Here is a 24,052-nt window from a genome sequence, read left to right as displayed (position 1 = left end):
CAGCACAACTGTCCCATCCACTTGCTGCAAGACATGCTGAGTCTCAGGCTATGTGATGCCTGTCCGCCCAGCAGCTTTACTCTGCTTCCACAACTGAGCAAAGAAGACGGCTGAAGAAGCATGGGACGGGTGGTACTTTTATGAATACCCCCTTTGGGACGTGTCTACCGGGGGAAAATGACGTCTGATGCGCAAGAGTAAGCAATACGGTGCTGGGAGCTCCGACAGCCAGCACTTCTCAACACCTCACTGCCCACCCGTCCATCCCACGCCGGCTCAGCTTACCTACAGGATGCTGCGCACGATGGTACTCAAACAAAGGCACTAAAGGCACAAGAACAACAAGCCAAACAACCACTCCGAACTCCTACACGCCCACAAAGGAACATAGAACACACCACTCCTCTCCACATGCCAGCCGCTTATGACATCACCAACAGCCACCAGCCTGGTCCACCATGACCCCCCACAAGGGGGGGAGGCAAGACCCCCTGGTCACATGTGATTCCAACACGGCACCACAACATTCCAGAACTCAGGGTGGGGTTGGAATTACGTCCTGGTGTGGCAGCGCAATGGGAGGTGTTTGGGCACAGCTGAAGAGCTGACAGACACTGGAGGTTTCCAAAGGAGGGTGCCAGGTTAACTCTCAGCATTCTTTTGCAGGGCTCTTTGGGATGCTTCAAACCCATTTCACTGCCTAGGTCATTTCTAGCAAGTCCAGCTGACAAATGCTCACTTTGTCTGGGTAACGCCTCTATGCATCATGAATGAAAAAGAAAATAAAATGGGCACGCGACCCTGTGAAACTTACCTCTCTGCTCTTGTTGTCAGCCAGACACCCAAGATGAGCATTGCGTGTCCCTGCTCCTGAATCAGATGCACCCAAGCCTGTGCTCCACTCTGACCCACCTCATGGTTTACATTATAGCACACATTGTGGCACATACATTTTTTTTCCCACAGGCCCCTCGCCTCTCTTGTTAGTGTCAGATCCACTCAGGTTAAAATACATGGATCAGAACAGCCATTCAGTTCTGCTGAGGCAGGATCCCACCGCTGGGATGTCCCCCAGTCCCATTCCCTGCTTCTCCTGGCACGGGTGGGGAAAGGAACAGCAAGTGATATCACCTACCCAGACTTCTGCTGGGCCTTCCATTCGGTCGCCCATCCCAGGGAGAAGCAGGGGAGCTCCCGTGGCACAAAGCTCGCAGCTGCAGAAATCAAGGCTGCCTCTAAGATGGTGCTTTCAAACAGCACGAGTAACTGGATGTAGGACTTGAAACACAAGGGTAACATGAAAAAGCCACCAGTCCCCACGGATGGGGCTGTTCGCAGAGACAACAGCTGCGTGCTTTCCAGCAGTGTGATGCTCACCCAACAAAGCGCTCAGCCAGCAGATGCCTCCAGCGTCTGAGCACCCATTTGGAGATGGTTTTCTTAACATCCAAGCTGAATCTCCCCTCATACAACCTGAGGTTGTTCCTTCCACTCCTGTCACTACTTACATGGGAGAAGAGCAGGACAACCCTCACCTCCACATAACCTCTCTTCAGGTAATCGTACAGAATGATAAGGTCCTCCCTGAGCCTCCTCTCTTCCAGACTAAATCATCCCAGTTCCATAAGAAGCTCCCCATAAGACTTGTGCTCTAGACACCTCACAGCTTCACTGGTCTCTTCTTTGCATGAAAAAAAAAACAACAAAAATACATACATAGATTCCTGACCAAAAAAGGTGGGAGTTAATAACCACCAAAGAGGTTCCTGTTCCCTGGCCTAATCCTGGCACTCCAACTCCTGGGTGATGCCCACAGGCTTCAAGTCAGGTCTCAAATCCATTGGACTCCCGTCAGAGAACTCCATCAAAAAGGATGTTACACATGTGACACTTACATTCATTTTGCGCCAGAAACAGCACTGCCAGCAGGAGCGGAGAGGTGACTGTCCCCCTGTACTCGGCACTGGTGATGCTGCAACTCAAGTTCTGTTTCCAGTTTTGGACCCCTCAGTGCAAGAAAGACACTGAGGCTTTGGAACGTGTTCAAAGAAGGGCAACAAAGCTGGTGAGGGCTCTGGAGCACAATGGGGCCATATGAGGAGAGGCTGCAGGAGCTGGGAATGCTCAGCCTGGAGAAGAGATGGCTCAGGGGAGACCTTCTTGCTCAATATAACTTCCTGAAGGGAGGTTGTAGTGAGCTGGGGGACGGCCTGTCCTCTTGTGTCATTATTGACAGAACTAGAGGGAATGGTTTCAAGCTGCAGCAGAGGAGATTCAGGCTGGACATTAGGAAATATTACTTCTCAGAAAGGGTGGCCAAGCACTGGAATGGACTGCCCAGGGAGCTGGTGGAGTCACCGACGCTGGGGGTGTTCAAGGAACGACTGAATGTTGTGTTGAGGGACGTGGTTTAGTGAAAGCCATTAGTAGTAGGAGAACTGTGCTAACACTCATGATTCAAATTACGCAGAAGTTCTCGGTGAGAACTGTACCTAACATTTCTCCTTCTTCAAGCAAACAGGCCCAACACGTGGTCGTAAAAATGCTTTCATCAGAAAGAAGCAGAGATGGCATGGCAGGACAGATGTACTCAGTGTGCACGTTTGAAGCCATTCGAGATCCTAGTCATTCTTGCTGTAGGACCCCTGACTTCTGTTAAAAGCTGAACGGAATACCCATTTTCCATCAGCTACCACCATCCCAAACAGCCAGCCTTCTTGCAGCCACCTGGCCCAAACATCCCTTTGGCTCTACACTTGATTCCTGCAAGAGAGATGGGAGCTCGGCACGCACACCATCCTTCCAACACCCCAGCCCAGCAGCAAGGGATCACAGCACTGGCACAGCTGAAACAAAAAGGGTGCGCGAGTTTCCTGGTAGCACTCAGTGTGAACAAATCTACCACTGAGCAACACCGTGAGCCCCCACTCACCTCAGCACAGGTCAACCTGTAACCCCAGCCTTCCCCTATCCACGTGCACACGCACACCTGTGTGCCACCCTGCCTGCTTTGCACACCCTCATGCACGCACCGCATCTTCTGCCCTCCTTTGCATTCACAGACGTGTGCAAACCATCCCTGGGAACACGGACGTGCCTACACCTACCACAAACATCCCTTTGTCTGCACCTGTGTGCAGCCCAACTCCTCAGCACACGCACTCGTTTGTGCCACCCTGTCCACGCACTCACCACGTGCCCTCCAGCATCACTGCTGCCTCGCTACAAGAAAGTCATTGAGGCACTGGAACTTGTCCATGGAAGTCTGTTTCTCCAGCAGCTCCCATTCATCATCAGCTCCCATTCTGAACTCCACTGTGCAAAACAGCAAAACTTCTCCTGCAAATGGCTGCAGTCACCAAAGCTCAGCCCACTGTCCAGGTACTAGCCTTCTCCCTTCTGTTTTCCACATTAGCCCATCTTTTTGCTCCCCAAAATGGAACTGCACTTCAACAGCCAAAACACAAACTAATACATCACTTTGCACTGCTCCTTCCCGCACCCCCAAGTAAATGGTTACCTGACATCCCCTACAGCACAGCACCTGCTCAGAAGTAACATTCAAACTCTATTCTTTCCTACTTCTTAATAGAGGACGGGAAAAACTCACTTCTGCATGGCGGTAAGGACAGTCTGTCCCCATCACATCCCTCTGTCTGCTAAAGGTGCAACTGGATCTCTTGCGGCCTGCTGGCTGCTGCTCACAAACGCAGGGAACTGCACCACACTGATTCTAAAGAGAGAAAGGAAGAAACGGGGGTGGGAAGGGGCACCCATGGTTTGCAGAGATGCTCCAGATTGTGCCGGAGATGGAATATCAGAGTGCTGGGACATTGTTTATCACTAAGGAAAACACTTGGAAGCATATTCAGTCTGCATAAGCTGTAATTCCTGGGCACAGTTAGCTTGCCTATGGCTCAGCTGGAGGAGGCGGGTGCTCTCAGACACCTGCTCAGGGGGTTCAGCTGAGACACTTGCACAATGCTGGGATCATTCTGATGGAAGCTATGTCTTCAGACACCGTGGTTCAATCCATCCAGAATTATCATGCAGAGCCTTAGCTCTTGAACAGCACTTCTTCCCCACCCTTCACTACTCCAAGCAGCTCCAACAAACTTCTCAGAAGAAACACAGGGCAGCAGAGACCTGGCAGACCATAACCAAGTGCAGCCTGCACTTGGGAGGGCAGTGCCCACTCCTTGCTTCCGCCCTGCTCCAGCAGGTTAAGGAGTCTGAGCCTCACTGTCCTTTTACAGCTGAAGACTTTCAGCACCTCATGCCAACATTTCTCACTAAGATACACCCAAGGCATTGAATTCTCTTCTCACTACCTCCTCCCAGTCCTCCCCTAGGAACAGAAACCACTAAGATTCTACAGCAAACGCATCTACACTGCAAGAGCACACTGAACCACCTGCAACAGTGAAACACGGTTTTCTAGAGTGGCTTTGAAAACACACCTTTCGACAGCTGTCTCCCTGTAGCCAAAAGGAAACTGAGCAGGAAAAGAAGAGTCCAGCCTGAAACACGCCCGTGCTACTAGCCCAGGTTTTTCACGGTGAATGCAGAATCCATCCTGTTCTTGAGGTAACAAATGACCAGTGGGTCTCCCCTTGCTCCACCCCTTCTCCTTAAAAGAGAGAAAAAGAAAGAGAAAACAAGCAGAAGAAACCCAGGCGTACCTTTCCACACACAGAGCAGAAATTGGAACAGCAGCTGTCTCCTTCCTGAGACATGGTGGGGAGCATCCCAGAGGAAGCCCAGGTTCTTTGCTTCTCTCCACAGGGACTTCAAGCACTCCTGGCAAGAGCTGGTTTTGTTCCTTCTTCAGCTGCTTCCATCACCAAAATCTCCTTTTGAAAAGGAACCCTAAAGAAAGAATCAGCAAATGAAAAATAATGAGCAATAACCACTTTCCCAGCTTTCTTCTGACACGCAATTTAGACTCTCGACTAGGGCAAGGTCTTAAAATCAGCTGCTTACAAGAGCTGTCCCCACATATATCCAGCTTCTGCACAGCTGCCATTATTTCGGACAGCGAGTGTAATCGCAGAATCATAGAACGGCCCGGGTTGGAGGGGACCTCAAGGATCATGAAGATCAATCACCTCCCTGTCCCTGCTGGCCATCCCCTCTTCTGATGCAGCCCAGGGTACCATTTGCTCTCTGAGCTGCAAGAGCACGCTGATGGCTCACGTTCTCTTCTTCATCCACCAGGACCCCCAGGTCCTTCTCTGCGGGGCTTCTCTTAAGGACCGCTCCTCCCAGTCTGTAGGAATGCCTGGGATTCCTCCAGCCCAAGTGCAAAACCTTGCACTTTGCTGTGTTGAACCTCATTAGATTCACCTAGGCCAACCTCTCGGGCGAGGTCCCTCTGAATGGCATCCCTTCCTTCCGCTGTGTCAGACGCACCCTCAGCAAACAGCAGAGGGTGCACTCGATTGCATCATTGGTGTCCCTGATAACGATGTAAAAAAGCACTGGTCCCAAGACAGACTCCTGGATGACACCACTTGGTATCGGCCTCCACCTGGACACAGAACCATGAATCACCACCCTCTGTCTGTGGCCTTTCAACCAATACCTTCTCCACCAGGTGGTCCACCTGTCAAATCCACGTCCCTCCAATTTAGAGAGAAGGATGTGGTGGAGGGCCATGTCAAAGATCTTGCTCAAGTCCAGGTCAATGACATCTGTTTCCTTCCTTTTGTCCACAAATGCCGCCACTCCATCACAGAAGGCCGCCAGACTGGTTAGGCATGGCCTTCCCCTGGGAAAGCCATGCTGGCTCTATTTGATCACATGCTCATTCCTGATGTGATCAAGCATGTCTTTCAGGTGGATCTGTTCCTCACCATCTTCATAGCAGTTATACATTTGAATCAAATCATTGGTGTTGCTCTCACGAAGAAAACCTCTTTGTCTTCTACTCCTGCTGCAGCTGCAATGGCTGCACCAGCATGACGCACGTGTTGGACAAACCTCCAGCTCTGGCCTAGCCATGCACAGCAGCAGTCCGTCCCCCTCCCAGCTCACTCACCACTGTGCTGCTGTGCCACAAACTCGGTGCAGCAGCGAGAGCAGGCAGCACCCATCACCCTCCTCCAACTCTCACTGCCAGCTGGGATGAGGACTGACACAGCGTGCACACCCCAGCCTGGCTTTTCTGCTGAGACACCTCCCAGCAACCACCCAGCACCAAACCCAGCTCACCTCTTAGTTCTGCTCAGCCTAAGCTGCGCCCAGCTCACGTGCACACCGCAGCAGTGCTTCTGACAGGCTCTCACAGGGTGGTCTTTAGCAAGGGGGTCCAAAGCTCTGTCTCCACGTGCAGCACGCTCAGGAGAGCAACAGCTCTGCTCACCAGCTGTGGGACAAATGATCCCACACCAGCAATGACTGCAACCTTAAGCAAAGGGAGAGGCCGCCTCCTAGATCCAAATTTTAAGAAACCAACACCCAAGAGGTGTCACCTGAAGTCAAATATCAGAGAAATTAAGATGACTCTTCTGCATCCAGCTTGGATCACTCCCTCACTCAGGCACACCACGATCAGATCAAGGACATGCTGCCTCTGGGCTGCCTTCAGCTTAGAGACCATAAGGGTTTGGGCTTCCAAACACTCAGCAAGCGTTTGGATGAGCCAGCTTCCTGCTGGGGAGCCCCCTGCATCACTGCTGCCCGACACAAAAGCTGCCTCCTTGGTTCCCAGCCTTACCTTCTCATGCCGTTCATCCTGCTCTGCAGCTCCTGCTCTGAATAGTCTTCTTATGTTCCCACGGGGCAGGTAGAAAATGAAGACATGGCCCCTGCCACCAAGGTCAGCTCTGCAGCACACATGACCTCAGGAGCACTTGGCTACTCATGCAAACTGCGTAGTGCAAGGAAGATTGTTGCCTGTTGCACTTCTTCTTCTCCTGGCTCAGAAAGTAGCTTTCCTACCTAGTAAATGGGAAAAGAATAGTAATAATTAAAAAAAAGAAAACAAAAGCCTGACACAAAGCAGACGTGATTGTTACTGTGGAATTCAGGAGGGCGTGGGATTTGCCCTCTATATGAAGAAGCTGACTGCTAAGGACTAAGAACAGCCATGATCACATGGAGAACTTGCAGGTCAAATTAATGGCTGAACCAATCGTGGGCTTCTGGAGGTGAGGGTCTGCTCCAGGCCGCCCGGTGAAGGGAGCCTGTTGATGGGCCCTGCTTACTGCAGCTACCAGAAGCACCGCGCTTACAACTCACCAACCAAGAGCCAGGCCTTGACAACTAGGCTGATCTGAGTACGTGGGAGGGAGCCAGACAGGGGACCACAAGTGTCCATTTCCACTGCAGCTCCCTGTAGAGAACAGCACCAATCAGCAGGCCTGAACAAACTTATTCACAGGCTTTGCACTGAGTCTTTTCTTCATAGAAAAAGTCACAGCGATTCCTGTTCAAAAAATGGAGGTGTTAATATGTACCAAGAAAGTTCCTGTTCCTATGCCTCATCCTCTCACCCCAACTTTCCTTGCCTCATCCCCAACTCCTGGATGATATCCACAAGGTTAATGGCAGGTCTCAAACCCATAGGACTCCTTTCACAATGTTCCATCAGAAAGGATGTTACACTTGTTCTATACACTCAAGCGGACTGAGCATCCGTATCTCAGTCACTTAAAACACACAGAAGCATCCAAAGCCAGAGCACACACATCCCTTCCTGTGGTACTGGAGCCCACAGCTCTCCTTCACACCTCTGTCGAGTTTCGGTGTTTTACACCCATGCAGCCTCGCTACGGTTCCATGGGTGTCACCCAAGACCTGCAGGACCTCTTTCTCCGCAAACCCCACCTGCAGGCACTAGCTCATGAGGTTCACCACCTGCCCTCCTGCGCAAGAACAAGCATTAAGAACGAGAGCAAAGTGCACCGGATCCAACCTGGCCTGCTCTGACCCTCAGTCCCGCCACGGATGCAGACTCATCCTCAGAGCCAGGCTGGACATCAACACATGCATCATTCTTCAAACACCCCATCCCAGCAGCAAGGGATCAAAGCGCTGGGACAGCAGAAACAAAAATGCTGTGAGAGTTTCCTGTTGGCACTGTACATGAACAAATCTACTGCTGAGCAACAGGATGGGAGACAAACAGCAGAAAACAACCAACCTGCAGAACTAACTCGTTTGGGGTTGGCCCAGATGTTTGCATGCTCCCTTTCCACGGCCCAGGCCAAGCGTGCTGAGCTGCTCCTCATTTGCACAGGGGGAGAACGCTGCAGATGGGATGTGGTGGCTATGCACACCATGCCTTTCTCCTGCTTTTCCTCTCTCCATCTTCCATTAGCAAACAGCATCTCCAAGCTTTCCTTCCTGAAAAAATCACTGGTAAAAAAAAGAACTGGCAAGCTTGCTTTTAAAAATGCCGTGTTTATACAGCTTGATGCTTTAAAGCAGAAGCTCACCTAGCAATGACCTACGTCAGACAAGCCTGCAGAGAAGTTATTTCTCTCTGCCGGCAGGCTTTGCACACATTCGCAAGTGCGACAGTCTGCCCAGATCTCAGCACAACTTTACTAATGGCTGAAATCCAGTTTATGCCCACCGCGTTTTTCTCTCTTCTGAAACACTGTACTGCTGCAAGAAGCAATGATGCAAGTACAGAATCACAGAATTAGAGCTAGAAGGGACCGCTAGAGACCATTCCCCTGCTGGCCATGCTCCTTTAAATGCACCCCAGGATCCCACTGGCCTTCCTGGCCGCCAGGGCACACTGCTGGCTCATGGCTGACCTGTCACCCACCCGGACACCCAGGCCCTACTCTGCAGAGTTCCTCTCCAGCAGGTCACAACCCAGCCTCGACCGATACCTGCAGTTATTCCTTCCCAGCTGGAAGACTCTACACTTGCTCTTGCTAAACCTCATCTGCTTTGTTGTTGGCCCAGCTCTCCAACCTGTCCACGTCTTGCTGAATGGCAGCACGGCCTTCCGGTGTGCCAGCCACTGCTCCCAGCTTTGACTCATTGGCATCCTTACCGAGAGTGGACACTACCCCTCTTCAGGGTCAATGACAAAGGCATTGAACAAGACCAGACCCAGCACCGACCCCCAGAGAGCATTGCCACTCACAGCTCTCCAACCGCACTCTGCACCGCCGATCGCCACCCTCTGAGCTTGGCCAGTCAGCCTGCTCTCAGCCTACCTCACCAGCCACTCATCTGTCCCACACTTTTTCAGCTTTATTACCAGGATGTCATGGGAGACTGCATCAAAAGCATTGCTCAAGTCAAGGTAGACGACTTCCACTGCTCTCCCGCCATCATCCCAGCTGGTGATGCCATCGTAGAAGGCTAACAGGTTGGCCAAGTACAATTTGTCCTTGGTAAATCCATGCTGACTATTCCCGAAGGTCTTCCTCTTCTCCAATTGCTTGGAGATGCCATCCAGAACAAGCTGTTCCAGCACCTTTCTGTGCTTCTTTATGCCACAAAAGCTAGGAAAGAAGAAAATAGTTCCACATTAGGCATACATTTCAAGGAGGCTCCAGACAAGTGGAGACAGGGGAAAGCACTGGCAAGCCAAAGCAGGTCAAAATTTCCCACACTGCGTTAGCTACGGGGACGATAAATCATGCCCCCAAACTGCTTGCACTAGAACACCCAACCTGAAATCATAGAAGCTGCCGAGATACGAGTTTATCACAACCCAGAAGTCCTTTAGATCGTGCACTCCCTGGTGCAGTGACACTGGAGGATCAGAATCCTTGGAGAAAAGAACCGGGCCTGCTCAGCTCCTTCCCACCCTCCCAAGGAAAAGCAAACCAGCCGCACCGCTGCCAGCACAACCCCGCAGCACACAGCAGGGAACACAAACAGCTACCCAGTGCTCCCCTTCACTCCCAGCCTAACTACGAGTCCACCGGAGGATTCGGCGGGAAATCAATACAAAACACATGTGAGTGCACACAGGATTGCATAAAGCCAGGATGGAATTGCACACGCGAGTGTGTGTGCACAGGGCTGCACGAGTGTCTGCGAGCACATCCCCCTACTGTCCACCCTATAGACATATCCCCCCGTATCAGAGAATCATAGAATGGCCTGGGTTGCAAAGGACCGCAGCGATCATCTAGTTTCAACACCCCTGCTGGGTGCTGGGATGCCAACCACCATACCGGGATGCCCACAGCCACATCCAGTCTGGCCCTGAATGCCTCCAGTGATGGGGCATCCACAACTTCCATTCCCCCTTGTCCTATCACTATCCACCCTCATAAACAGCCATTCCCCCTCCTGTTTATGCGCTCCCTTCAAGTACTGAAAGGCCACAATGAGGTCCCCCCGCTGCCTTCTCTTCTCTAGGCTAAACAAGCCCAGATCCCTCAACCTTTCCTCATAGGAGAGCTGCTCCAGCCCTCTGATCATCACAGTGGCTCTCCTCTGGACCAACCCCAACAGCTCCACATCCTTCCCAGGCCTGGACACAGTACTGCAAAGAGGACCTCACAAGAGCTGAGTAGGAGGGGACAATCACCTCCCCCTCCCTGCTGGTCACCCCTTTTTCAGTGCAGCCCGGAACACACGTGGATGTATCTTTTTATATTCCCATCTATGTACATATATAGAGCACACCTACACCCCCACCATCTGCTAGAACTCCATATTCCTCCCCATAGCACCCAACAGCCCCCAGGAGCCCCATATCACCCCAAGGCCCCCACAAACCTCTCTCTCTCTAGACACCACCCCTTCAAGCCCCAGATCTGCCCATATCCTCCAATAGCTCCCCACAACCCCTACACACCCTCAGAACCCCCTTGAGCCCCTAGTCCTCCTATGGCCCACCACAGCCCCATATTCCCCCTAGAGTCCCCCTCAACTCCCTGTAGGTTTTTACAGCCCCTGCACAGCTCCCTACAGTCTTATATGACTACCTAGAGTCCCCCCACAGCCCCCTACTTTCCTACATCCCCCAGTGGCCCCCCCACATCCCTCTACGGCCCCTGAAGAAAAAACAAAACTAGAGCGCTGCAGTTAGAAAGAGACCATTGAAATCAAATGCAAAATTCACAGGCTCACAGGGAAAACTCCAAGAGAAGCAATCTACACAGAGAGATCCTTTCCCAGTGGCATTCCCCCAGTCCCAAAACCCTCTCTGGCCCCCCCACAATCCCATATCGCCCTCTCCCCCCTCTCCCCCAGCCCCATATCCCCCTCTGGCACCTCCACATCCCCATGTTCCCCTATGGCTCCTCCACAGCCCCATATCCCCCTCTGCCCCTCTCCCCCCCACCCATCAGTCCTATATCCCCCTCTGGCCCTTCCCACTCCCATATCCCCCTCTGCCACCCCTCCGAGTGCAATATGCCCCTCTGGCCCCTCCCCCGCTACCTCATATCCCCCTCTGCCCCCCACCCTTCAGTCCCATATCCCCCTCTGGCCCCTCCCAGTCCCATATCCTCTTCTGCCCGCCCCCCCACCAGACCCATATCCCCCTCTGGACCCTCCCCACAGCCCCATATCCCCCCTCTCCCCCCCCCCCCCAGTCCCATATCCCCTCTCAGCCCCCTACCCACAGCTCCATATCCCCCCTCTGCCCCCTTCCCAGTCCCATATCCCACTCTGCCCCCTTCCCCCTAGTCCCAAATCCCCCTCTGCTGCCCCCCCGCACCATATCCCCCTCTGCCCACTCCCCAGTTCCATATCCCCGCTCTGACCCCCTCCCCCCACCAGTCCCTTATCTCCCTCTGGACCCTCCCACACAGCCCCATATCCCCCTCTGCCCCCCTCCCCCCCAGTCCCATCCCCCCTTCTGCCCCCCCCAGCCCTTTCCCCGCACCAGTGCCGTTCTCCCCGCACTCCGGCGGAGCTGTTCTCAGCACTCGTTCCGTGGTGCCGGTTTCCGTCCCGATGCAGCTCGCACAGCCCCGGCTGCCGCGCCGGTCCCGTTCGCCCTCGGATCGGACCGGGCTGCGGAGCCGCACTCTGTGTGGAGCCGCCCCTCCAACGGCCGGGACGCAACGCTGGTTCCCGCGCACTGCGGCTCAGCCAATCGGAGCCGGCGGAGCTGCCGCTGCCCAATGGGAGGCCGGGGGAGGGGCGGACACGGGTCAGGAGCTGGGAGCCAGGAATGGCCGCGGGGGGAGGACGGAGGTGTGAGGGAGCAGCATCCAAACAGCAGGAGAAACAGCACTGAACGGCAGCACAAACCACAGACAGGAAGCTCGGGCTGATCAAGAGCAGCACCGGGATGCGAGAGATCGTTTGCTCCCATCCACAATGGCAGCACAGCTCCTGCTGCAGGAGTGCCTTAGGAATCCAACTCCATCCCCACAGAGCAGAGATCAAGCAGGTATGATCGTGGCGTTCCTGAGACCCTATTAGCATCAGCCCCTCCCCCTTGCGCCTGCGTAGTGAGTGGTGGGGGTGGGGGTGGGATGAAGGCTCATCGTCTTCCTCGCCTTCAACTTTTTCACTATTCAGCCGTACAGGAGATGCCCCTAATGGCTACAGCTCCAGGAGACAGCCAGCTGAAGAGATGATCCATTGATGTTATGGAGCCGTTTCTGCTTTCATAACAGCCTTGTTATCACATGAATCACGTGTGTTTTGAACATGACATCTACGGATGCAGATGTAAGTTCCTCTCCAGTGACTGACGTGATTCTGTTCACTCCATGGCAAAGTCAAGGTACGTACATTCTGGAAATCTCAAACCGATGCTGTGAATCAACTTGGCCAGGCGTAAGTTCTTAATGTAATGTAAAAACGTGTTCTGTGCAGTGCGTTAAGCAATTACTTTTTCTAAGGCTATTTAAAGAAGTAGTAAAATAAATAAATAAATGGCTCGGGTGCCAGAGACATCCAAACTCTGAAAATCAAAAGTCACACTGACAGCATCAGAAATTCTTTCAGCTGCAGTTATTCAAGCCTTAACTTTCACCTTGGATTCTACTGAATTCCAGACAAGATCCTAGAGCTCCTGAACTACGGAAAACAACTAGGAAGGAATGCTGGAAATGGGACAAGATGGGATTTAGGTCATGTTATGTTATAGACACGAGTTCTAAAGCAGCATAAAATCCAAAGCAGCAGTGACGGGCCAGGGAAGCACAGAGAGAGGTATGTAGCCAGCAGTGCTCGCTTGGCAGGATTACAGAAGACAGCCGTGGAACCAAATGCTGAGTCCCTATGACACTACCCCTGCCACACAGCTGGAGAATTGCCTGCACTGTGCTGCTTTGCTGAGACTGAGGCTTGACATTTGGTGGGGAGGGGAAAGTGATAACAGTGGCTTTGCCCCCACCCCGTCTGCCAGCTGTTTCTGATGCTCGGAGAAGCAGCAATGGCATGCTCCCAGTGTGATTACTTAATCTTTTCAACATACAGATAAATGGAGTTTCCACACTCTTAAGACTAAGCAATATTTGATGCTTACATGAAGTAACTTGCTAAAGTGTGTCTAAGGAAGAAACTGAAAAGGTATTGATGGTGCGAGATAACTGGAAATAACCTGTTAAGTACAAAACTGTTGGATGCAACAGCAACATTCGCTTTTGTTTCCTGAGGGTGACTAGGAATTAGCACTTACTTAGCCATTAGTAACATGGTGTAGAGATCTCAGCCTGGGAGACAGCTCGTTGCACAAATGGCAGATGTTAATGCTCTCATGCCATGCAGCAAGCACAACATTGGTTTTTTGAACTAGGGTTTACAGCACCTTTCTGGGCATGTGATACTCACTACATAAGTGATTGCATCTGTCATGAGCAGCCTGTTTTGTATCTTGTCATGGATAGTTACCTGGTCTATTAGGTAATGATGCACTTGATAAGTACAAAGGTGTTAATGTCTTAATATTCTGTTTCTACTCAGAATACTGACCAAAGGAATAAGTTTGATGTCAGCAGTGGAGAAGCTGTGGAAAAAGCTGGCAAAGTCTTGGAGATGGTGTCTCAGTAAGTATGCTGGAAGTAGGGGGGGAAATAAAGGATGCTTCTTTCTTGCAATTTGCCACCCTCACATCTGGTCATGTTACACAGGATGTTAGTTACACAGGATCACGGAATACCGGCATCTTCACAATCTTGCAGTTCTTAAAACAGAAGTTTCTTGGACAATTTCTGCTCTGAGATAGAAATTCAGAGAAGAGTAACATTTATTTATTTATTTGTTTGTGTGCTTACTTATTAAATGCATGAAATAAATTAGTTGTTTTTCGATTTAAAGCAGTGTTTTTAAATGCATCGATCCCCATGATGAATGCAAAGAATTAGCTGGTCCCTTGCAAACTAAAGCAAGCTTTCTCCAATACTTTGAATACTGATGTATCATCCTTTCAGTGAGTGAAAAGTATTGAGTGTTTAAGCAACAGGAATAAGTGTTTGTTCTTAAAGCACAGTTGAGCATATGAGTGTGAGGAGAAAAAAAAACACCATTCCAGTGTGGGTGGTTTAATGTATATTTTAATTAATGAGTGTTTCCTGTATTTCTACTCAGTGGAGAAATGGCAGATGTGGTGTGACAGGAGAAATGTCCTTTACAGGAGAGTTAATAAAAAAAACACCTTGTCTTTTCACTTAGTCCTTTTAAAGAAGGGGAAGGATGACTATACAAGGTTTGATCAGACATAAAAACACTTCAGCATTTAGTTCTGTTATTATCTTCCTTGCTGTATAACGTGGCTCTCGGTGTAAAGGCACAGAAGAAGGTGGTAGTTGTAGATACATCTTGTATTTGTACGCCAGTAAGATTATTAAGTTATTGTTATATTCTTATAAAGTTCCTGATACCTTTCATAGCCTTTGTTAAATTAGGTTGTTCTGCCTCTAGAGCAGCTACGAATTTGAGAAGTGCCTTTGTGAGTCAGAAAAAGATCTGTAGCGTAGTATCCCATTTCCAGTGGGGAAAGAAAAGAACGGTGCAAGCATACATTTTTACTTCTCAAGCACTTCTACTGTCTCCATGGACTTAGCAGTGCATAGCTCTGCCTTATGGAAATGTATGTGATTTAGTGCTTAAAAAGGAAAACATATTTGCCTTAGGAGCCTTCCAATGTAAGATCCATAAGTACACAAGATGTATTATGTATTTTTCCAGGTCTAATGACATGGCTGGTTCACAAGAAGGCAGCAAAGAGAGTGTGCTGAAACCAGCACCTTTCAAAAGAGGCCGAGTGCAGAAACCCAAACCAAACCTAGAAAGAACTGTTGCATGGAGAAAAGAGCACGGACATGAAAAAGATCCTGAAGAGGACAAGCAGAAGGATATGCGTTACACCATGTGAATGAAAGCAAGGATTCGTGCCACAAAGATGTAAGCTTCTCAAGCAGCTGCATAGGTGTATTTTTGCTGGGCAGTGGTAAGAAAGATTTACCACTTAATCTGTAAGCATAGTATTTGTGTGTCTTATTCCTTCCAGTTAATCTGAACTGTCATAGAGTTTTCTGGTGCTTGTAATTAGATTCTGCTTTCTGTGGAGACAGAGATTATATTTCACTGATGTTTTTGTTGGTGGTGGTGGTGATACCAGATTTGAGAAGAGAAGTGCTGAACAGAAAGGACAATGTTGAAAAAAAAACCATTTCAGATGGAATGTATGCAGAAAAGTAACAAATTTTTATCTTTAAAGTATTCGGGGATTTTAGCTGATGAACAAAAAAAAGAACTTAATTTTTGAGGTGTTTTAATACGAGAACGATTAAAGTAAATATTTTCTCTTCCTTTCATTCCAAAAAAGAGATTGGCCAAAAATGTTTTCCTTACTAGAGTGGAACTTGTCTTCTTTTTAGGGAGTGGCTGATGCTCCCAAGAAAAGCCCACAGAAGCTAAAAGCTGTTGAAAACGAAAAAGGATCTTCAGATGTCTTGAAAGACACTTCAGATCTCAGTACAGAGTAAGATTATTTTTTAAGCGGAGAGATGGAGTGGAGGATGCGCTCCAGGTTGGACGTGTCTGTGACAAGTTCTCCTTTTGGTAAAGAAAAAGGTTAATGAATAAGAATTTAAGAAATGCTGTAGATCTGTTTTGTAGTTTTAGAAATTAGTAGCTAGATGAAGGATTTGGTTAAATGTTTACATTCCTCTCAAGGTTTGACTAGAAGTTGCAGCTGTTTTGAAACTGCTTCATTTTTTTTTACATTTGCTGACCTGTCTTGAAGGTACAGGTTCTTGATGTTTGATGTGATCTTAGTTGATCTTTTTCATGGCGTCCCTTACTTTGCTCTCGTTCTAGCTACTGCTGAAAACTAAATACAAGCATGTGAAATGTGATTGGAAGAATTCATCTTGTCCCATGCCATCAACTGCCTGTTTGGTTTTTTAGGGAGTCTGGTGCTGAGATCCAAGAAGACAAAACTGTTACTTCATCAGTTCGGTTACTGAGGAGTCGATTCCATAGACCAAAGCCAAATTTCAGAACAACAAGTAGGAAGGAAGAGATGGATATAAATAAAGGTGTATCGCAGGAGGATGCCAACAAGAAGGAAAGTTTGATGCAGAGTAGTCATGAGTCTTGCGTCCCTCCAGATGCAGATGTAAGGCTTGTTTTATTTTTTCATCAGTTGGATTCCAGCTTCTGAGTTTGTGAAACTGATAGAAACACTTGATGATGTAAAGAAAAGATAAATTAATCTTTTTAGAAACAATATATTTTTTTCAAAAGCTGTGATTTTCTGTGTGGGAACTCTTGTACTTCCAGTTGTTTCTGACCTGAGGTGAACTTCATGAAATGACGGTGAAGAAATAAAAGTACTGAAAACATCTACTGAAACCTACATTTCAAGGTGTTTAGTTAAAGAAAGACTTACGAATTTTTCTTGGGAAGCCTGTGAAATGATTAGGGAGCAACTAAAAGGAGATGGTCTTTTTGGACAGGAAGTGCTCTGAGGAGCGATTAGTACTGAGCTTAGTGGACATAAAGCTATCTCCTTTTTGGGTTTAGTACCATGACTTGCTTTTGCTCATATTTGTTTTTCCTATTTTTCAGAAAGCAGAATAAAAATGTGAAGTCCTGCAATCATTGGAATCCTTAGGAAAGGCAGAGTCAGTTGGCCCACAGGATGTTTCTGAAAGCTCAAGTTTTAAGTCCCCAGACACACTTTCTGGATCAGAGTGTGGCAACATGGAGGCCTGTCTACCTGTAGATAACCTGAATGAGACCTCAAGTACTAATGCTGGGTAAGGGTCTAGCTGCATTTATACCTCGACTAACAAGGAAGGCATTTTAAAGGGAAACTGTTCTGCTGATGGATTTCTAATTGACTAAGAATGTCTAATAAAAATTCTGAATGTTACTACTTGTAGATTTAACGCTAGTTGTATGAAAGCCCTAGTTACTGCTATGCTAAGCATCACATGAATGAATGTTTACTTTAGATTGAGAGAGCAGTTTGTGCTGTAAGGGATCTTAAAGACTATCTCATTTCAACTGTCCTGCCATACCTCCCACTAGATCAGGATGTTCAGATCTGCTAACCAAACTAGCCTTGAACACCTGCCTCTAGGTGTGGGGCACCCATAGCTCTGGGCAACCACCGCTCTTCCAGGCTCCTGTGAAGTCTATCTCTGTGCTTATTATATGCCCACTTTAAATATTGAAATGACTCAATGAGGTTTCCCCCCCAGCCTTCTCTTTTGCAGGCTGAAGGAACTCAGTTCTCTGTCTTTCTGCACAGGGGAGACTCTTGTGGCTCTGATCATTCTTGTGGTACTTCTCTGCACTTTCAGTAATAGATCTACATATTTCTTGTGCTGAGGACCCCACAGCTGGATGCAGTACTCTCCATGGGGTCTCCTGAAAGCTGAGTAGGTGGGGAGAAACACCTTCCCCACCCTGTTGGCTTCTTTTGGTTGCAGACCAGAATATGACTGCCTCTGGGCTGCAAGTGCATGTTGCCAGCTCGTATCCAGCTTTTCATCTCTTAAGCCCTTATCCACTGTGCTGCTCTCATTCAGGTCACCCTCCCAGTCTTTACAAGTGTTGGGCATTACCCCAACCTTTCTGCAGGATGCCGTGCTGCAATTTGTTGAGCTTCACGAGATGCACATGGGCTGACTTCTTGTGGGTTGTCTGAATGGCATCCCTTCCTTCTCTTGTTTCAACTTCACCACTCAGTTTGATATCATCCATAGACTTGCAGAGGATACACGCAACACCACTGTCTCATTACTGAAGCTTTTAAATGGTATTACTCTCAGTATGGACTCCTGAGAGATGCTGTTTGCTACTGCTTTGCATTTGGACACTGAGCTGCTAACTGCAATTCTTTAGATACATCTATTCAGCCACTTCCAAATCCATCTAGTAATCTGCTCATTACATCCGTATCTCTCCAATTTAGAAGCAAGAGTGTTGTGGGGGATCCCTCCCCACACTGTGTTCCTTGATTTATTTTGCCCAATGGAAAGGTAGTGACTATAGCATACTTCCCTGACACCGATTAGGTGCACCAAAACAATTTATTAAATGTATTCTGAACAAGATTTTGCACATATATCTATATCTATACAAGTTTGTGTAGCCAGTGGGATACAGTGCATATTGCTAATGTTAGGTTCAGCTTTGTATTCTTACATCAATGACTAAACAGTCCAGCCATAAAAAATGACAGGAACATGGCTTTTTGGAAAAGACAAGAAAAAATTTCTTGTTACTGAATGCACGAGGAAACACCTTAGTAATCCATCAGGGTGTTTTGGGGAATTGCTGCTGTTCATTTAGAGAGCTAAGATTATTCATATGTCTAATTCTGAATATTTCACTTTAGGCAGCAGAAGAGGAGGACCCACAGAACCCAAATGATGATGCTTCCTCTGCTTCTGGATCAAATTCTGGCCCTGATTTTAACTATATCTTAAACATGTCTCTGTGGTCTCTCACAAAAGAGGAAGTGGAAGAGCTCATTAAGCACAGAGTTTCAAAGGTTGGTACAGTGTGAGAGGCTTCTTTTGAAATGATTTAATAATTACGGATGTGCCCAATTGTGAATGTTCAGTTCAGATAGTATTTACTAAGTTACTTGTAACTTATGATTCAGCCAACTCATAACGTAAAAACTTATATTTTATATGCTACTTTCACATTTTAGGAGAGAGAACTAAATGACCTTAAAAGGAAATCTGCTTCAGATCTCTGGAAAGAAGACTTAGCAGCTTTTGTTGAAGAGCTTGAAGTATGTTTTACAAATCTTTCTAAAAAATATATATTAAAAATAAGCAAAAACAAAACAAAACAAAAAAAACAAAACAAAACAAAAAGCAGATTGCTCTCCAAATGTAGGGGCAAGTGGGAAATCTGATTTGTTCTCAGGGATTCTTTCTTGTATTTGTACAGTACAGTGCTTTTCCCAAGTCTGTGAAAGAAAAACTACCAGGAACAAATTTGTTTTCAAATGTCAAAAAAACTGGGAGTAGTAACTAGCAATTCTAAGTGAGGAAGCATTATCAAATGTAAAGCCACAAATTTGGGAACAAAGCATGTAGAGCAGAAGTGCTAGACAAAAGGCTTTTACCTTGCCTCATTAGTATCTCTGGCAAAAAGGTAAAGGCGTATTGATGGGTAACTTGCTGAGCCTCAACCTTCAGTGTTTCCTGAAAATGGCTGATGTAATCTTTTGAAGTAACACAGGATAATACAAATAAGATGTTTATTTCTCTGCATGTTCATGGTGCAGATGCAATTGGAAGTATTCTGTGCTGAAACCTCAACTTCTGTAATAAAAAACTGGAAAGGACTGGAAAATGTGCCTTAAAAAACTTAATCTAAAAGCTCACTGCTTGCTTTAAAAACCGAAGGACTGAAAAGTTATATCAGTACCTAGCGATACACGTGAGGAAGAGAAACTTGATGAAAGAAAGATATTCGAAAGTCTCCAAAAGTTTTCATTTGTTTGGGCTTGAAAAAAAGCGTAGTTTTTAACCACATGAAGTAGGGAAGAATTTACCAAGATTAAGTGATTGATTTTCCATTAGTAAAATGTGCGCTATAATTCAGCTGACAATTAAGGGCAATCCTCTACTCCATGTTAATAAAGACTGAAAAAGTACCATGTTTTGCCTTTACTGAAAATGAACATGTTTCCCACTCGCCCCTGGTTTTTTGTTAGAAAGTAGAAGCACAGGAAAGAGATGACATTCTGACAGGCATGATTGGCAAGCCAATAAAAGGTGAATTTGGTAAACCCAAGATGAAGAAGCTACAGTTGGAAGAGACCATGCCATCACCATTTCGTAGAAGAATAGTTCCACAGATTACATCTGCCTTGAAAGCTGACGCCGGTTGGAAACTGCTGAAAAGGCAAAAGGTAAACCAGTAACCTTACCTGCCCCAATTCTCTAAATAATGGAAAACTGATCTTGTCCTGTCCTGAAAAGCTCCAGTAACCTTTTAAAAACAATAATTTGACTGCTCAGGAGCTATAACTTCAAATTAGAGACTTCTCTACTTTTCTGTCTTAGAGCGAATTTGTTTGGCAGCAGCAGCTGGTTAACCTCTATATGAAATTTTCATCACGTTCTTAATTTTTCCTTTAGGGAGTAAAACAAAACTTATAATGTTTAAAGAAAACATTTCAGGATAAACTATGCTAAGATTATGCAACATAAACAATTAGAAAAGGCAGAAGTTGTGTTTTTTTTTCCCCTGACTGTTAGAGATGCTTTAACTTGTTACAGGTACTAGAGTAAGAAGAGCGCCATCACCTACAAAATCCAGTGCAAAACAAGTGAAGAAACGAAACCCCTGGTCAGATGATGAATCCAAGTCTGAAAGAGATTTAGAAGAGAGTGAGCCTGTGATTATTCCAAGAGACTCGCTGCTTAGGAGAGCTGCAGGTACTCCAGCTTTTGTGAAACGTGTACTGAGGCAGAAAGTTTAAACTGCTAACCTGTGTTTTCCTTGGACTGCAGCGCTCCTTAAGGACATTATCTGCTGCAGATAACTTGCGTTTTATTCTCTTCACTGTGATGTTTGTGAAAAAGCCCTTAATGACAAGACCAAGAGTTGCTGTGAAAGATTGTGTAACTTGATCCAGAAATCTTTCACCTTATCCAAAATACTAGAGTAGAAATTACTAAAAAAAGAAGAGAAGAGGTTTTTGCTCATATCCAAACTGAACCTCCTCTGGTGCATCTTGAAGCCATTCCCTTTCATCCAGTCTCTAGTTACCTGGGAGAGGAGGCCAACCCCCACCTCGCCACAACCTCCTTTCACGCAGTTGTAAAGAGTGATCAGATCACCCATGAGCCTCCTCTTCTGCAGACTGAACAATCCCAGTTCTCTCAACCATAAGATGTGTGCCCCAGTCTCCTCACAGCTTTGTTGTCCTTCTCTGGACATGCTTCAGGGCCTGGATTCCTTCATGTAGTGAAAGACCCAAAACTGAACATGGTGTTCAAGATGCGATCTGGCCAGAGCTGAGTACAGAGGGACAGGGAGATCACCTCCCTGCTCCTGCTGGTCGCACTACTTCTGATGTTTGGTAGCAGTTTAAATGATGTGCCTCTATTCTTCTAGACTCAAACAAGACTTTTTTTTTTTTTCCCTCAAATTCTTTTGTAATCTGAGGCAGGCCCTGCTGAGTGACTTCCCCTTGCATTTATTTATGTGGTAACATAACTATACTGAAGTATGTAAAAATGTATTTTTCTTTTAGCTGTGAGGCCCAAGTATACATTTGACTTCTCAAAAGAAGAAGACGATGCCGATGATGCTGATGATACCAACAATAACAATGATTTAGATGAGCTTAAAGTAAAAGCTTCTCCAGGTATAAATGACAGAGAGGAGGAGTTCATTCCATCAGACAGTAGAAGAATAGTTCCACAGATTACATCTGCCATTAGGAAACTGCTGAAAAGGAAAAAGGTAAACTAACTGTTGCTATAGTGACATTATTTAACTGCTATATTTTTCTGTGCTGATAATGCAAATCCAAAGACTAGATCCCGTTAGACCCCATTAGTACTGAATGTATGTATGATGTTTTTCTAACTTCATGTGTAAAGAAATTAATGCCGGACTTATTTTATATTTGAAAGCCTATTATGACTACTTATTGCTGGAGTGTTTTTGTTGCTTTTTTTTCCCTTCCAATACTATTAAAATTGGCAATGTAATAGTCTACTTTAATTTATTCTCTGCTAAAAATTGTATTGCAGTTTATGACAGTATCACAGTATCACAGTATCGTGCGAGTTGGAAGGGACCTTAGTGATCATCGAGTCCAACTCCTGGGATTCGAGCCCTCTAGTGTAGCAGAGCGGCAGTTCTGCCACTTGCGCCACAGGGGGGATTCGAACCTGGGCCTCCAGTGTTGCAAGCGGCCGTTCTAACAGTGTGCGCCACCGGTTGTTATTTATTTATCATATTTATTGTTGAAATATAAAGGTATAACTTTATTTTGACCAACTTGTTAATATTTTTAGGGTGATGCTGATTCTGTAGCAATATAAATGGAATCTGATGAAGAATTTGGTGGTGCGCAAGCTGCGGGTGGTGGGGATGACTCGGTGAATACAGCAGCCCCAGCAGATCAAATCGTTAAAGTGAAGAGAGAGAAGAAGGAGCCTGGTGAGATATCCTTACGCAGTCATCATTAAGCTGGAATGAGTACTAATTTGGCATTAATTGTATTTTTCACACATTATGAGAAGGGAAATATACCACAATAAGAATTTCATCTGATTTTCTTCCTTAAAGAGATGTGTAGAAATACTTCAAAACACTTCTGTATTACTTTCAGCATACATGGAAATTAAAAGCAGAGGTATTCAATGCTCAAGTTAAACATGCGGACACGTCTATTATGGTTCTCTAGTTGTAGTAACTTACTGAAATTTCTGTTGAGTATTCTGCTTCTCTTGAGATGGGGATCTTCTGCTTTCTACATATGGTTTTGAGGGGGAGGGATCTAAATCGTTGAATATGTGAGCAGAAAAAAAATAGATTATTTTTTACATAATTAGATGGTGTACAAATGAAAATATATGACGTGTATGTTCTCTGCCACTGAAGGACCAAGCCCCGAACTTCAGTCTCAGTGTACAGTACAGCTTGCAGAACTTGAATAAACAAACTTATTTTCCGATTTACATATTCAGTCATGGTGACTTTTAGAAAGTATGCACACTGTGGTGTGGCAAAGTAACCAATGTATATGTTAACTTTTTTCCTATTAATAGGAATTTATTATTACTGTTTGAGAAATACGGTGATAATTGGGGGAGAGTCATGACAGGCAGTAACAAAACAGAAAGCTAAAGGAATAAAGAGAAGATCTGAGTATGAATAGATAACCCCCATAAATAGAGAAGCACCCTGAGTACGGTTATGACCACCCTCATTAGTGTTGAGCCAGAGTCAATTAGTCCAGCTTTAGCTGAGCTTGCCCTGCAATTGTATTGTACCACCTCCAACAGTGTATCCTCTGCTTTGCGTGTTAATGGATTTGTCCAGTAACCTTACCTGCCCCAATTCTCTGAATAATGGAAAACTGATCTTGTCCTGTCCTGAAAAGCTCCAGTAACCTTTTAAAAACAATAATTTGACTGCTCAGGAGCTATAACTTCAAATTAGAGACTTCTCTACTTTTCTGTCTTAGAGCGAATTTGTTTGGCAGCAGCAGCTGGTTAACCTCCATATGAAATTTTCATCACGTTCTTAATTTTTCCTTTAGGGAGTAAAACAAAACTTATAATGTTTAAAGAAAACATTTCAGGATAAACTATGCTAAGATTATGCAACATAAACAATTAGAAAAGGCAGAAGTTGTGTTTTTTTTTCCCCTGACTGTTAGAGATGCTTTAACTTGTTACAGGTACTAGAGTAAGAAGAGCGCCATCACCTACAAAATCCAGTGCAAAACAAGTGAAGAAACGAAACCCCTGGTCAGATGATGAATCCAAGTCTGAAAGAGATTTAGAAGAGAGTGAGCCTGTGATTATTCCAAGAGACTCGCTGCTTAGGAGAGCTGCAGGTACTCCAGCTTTTGTGAAACGTGTACTGAGGCAGAAAGTTTAAACTGCTAACCTGTGTTTTCCTTGGACTGCAGCACTCCTTAAGGACATTATCTGCTGCA

The sequence above is a fragment of the Excalfactoria chinensis genome, chromosome Z, assembly GCF_039878825.1.
Source record: "Excalfactoria chinensis isolate bCotChi1 chromosome Z, bCotChi1.hap2, whole genome shotgun sequence".
Classification (NCBI taxonomy): domain Eukaryota; kingdom Metazoa; phylum Chordata; class Aves; order Galliformes; family Phasianidae; genus Excalfactoria; species Excalfactoria chinensis.
Note: the sequence above shows the minus strand (reverse complement) of the source record.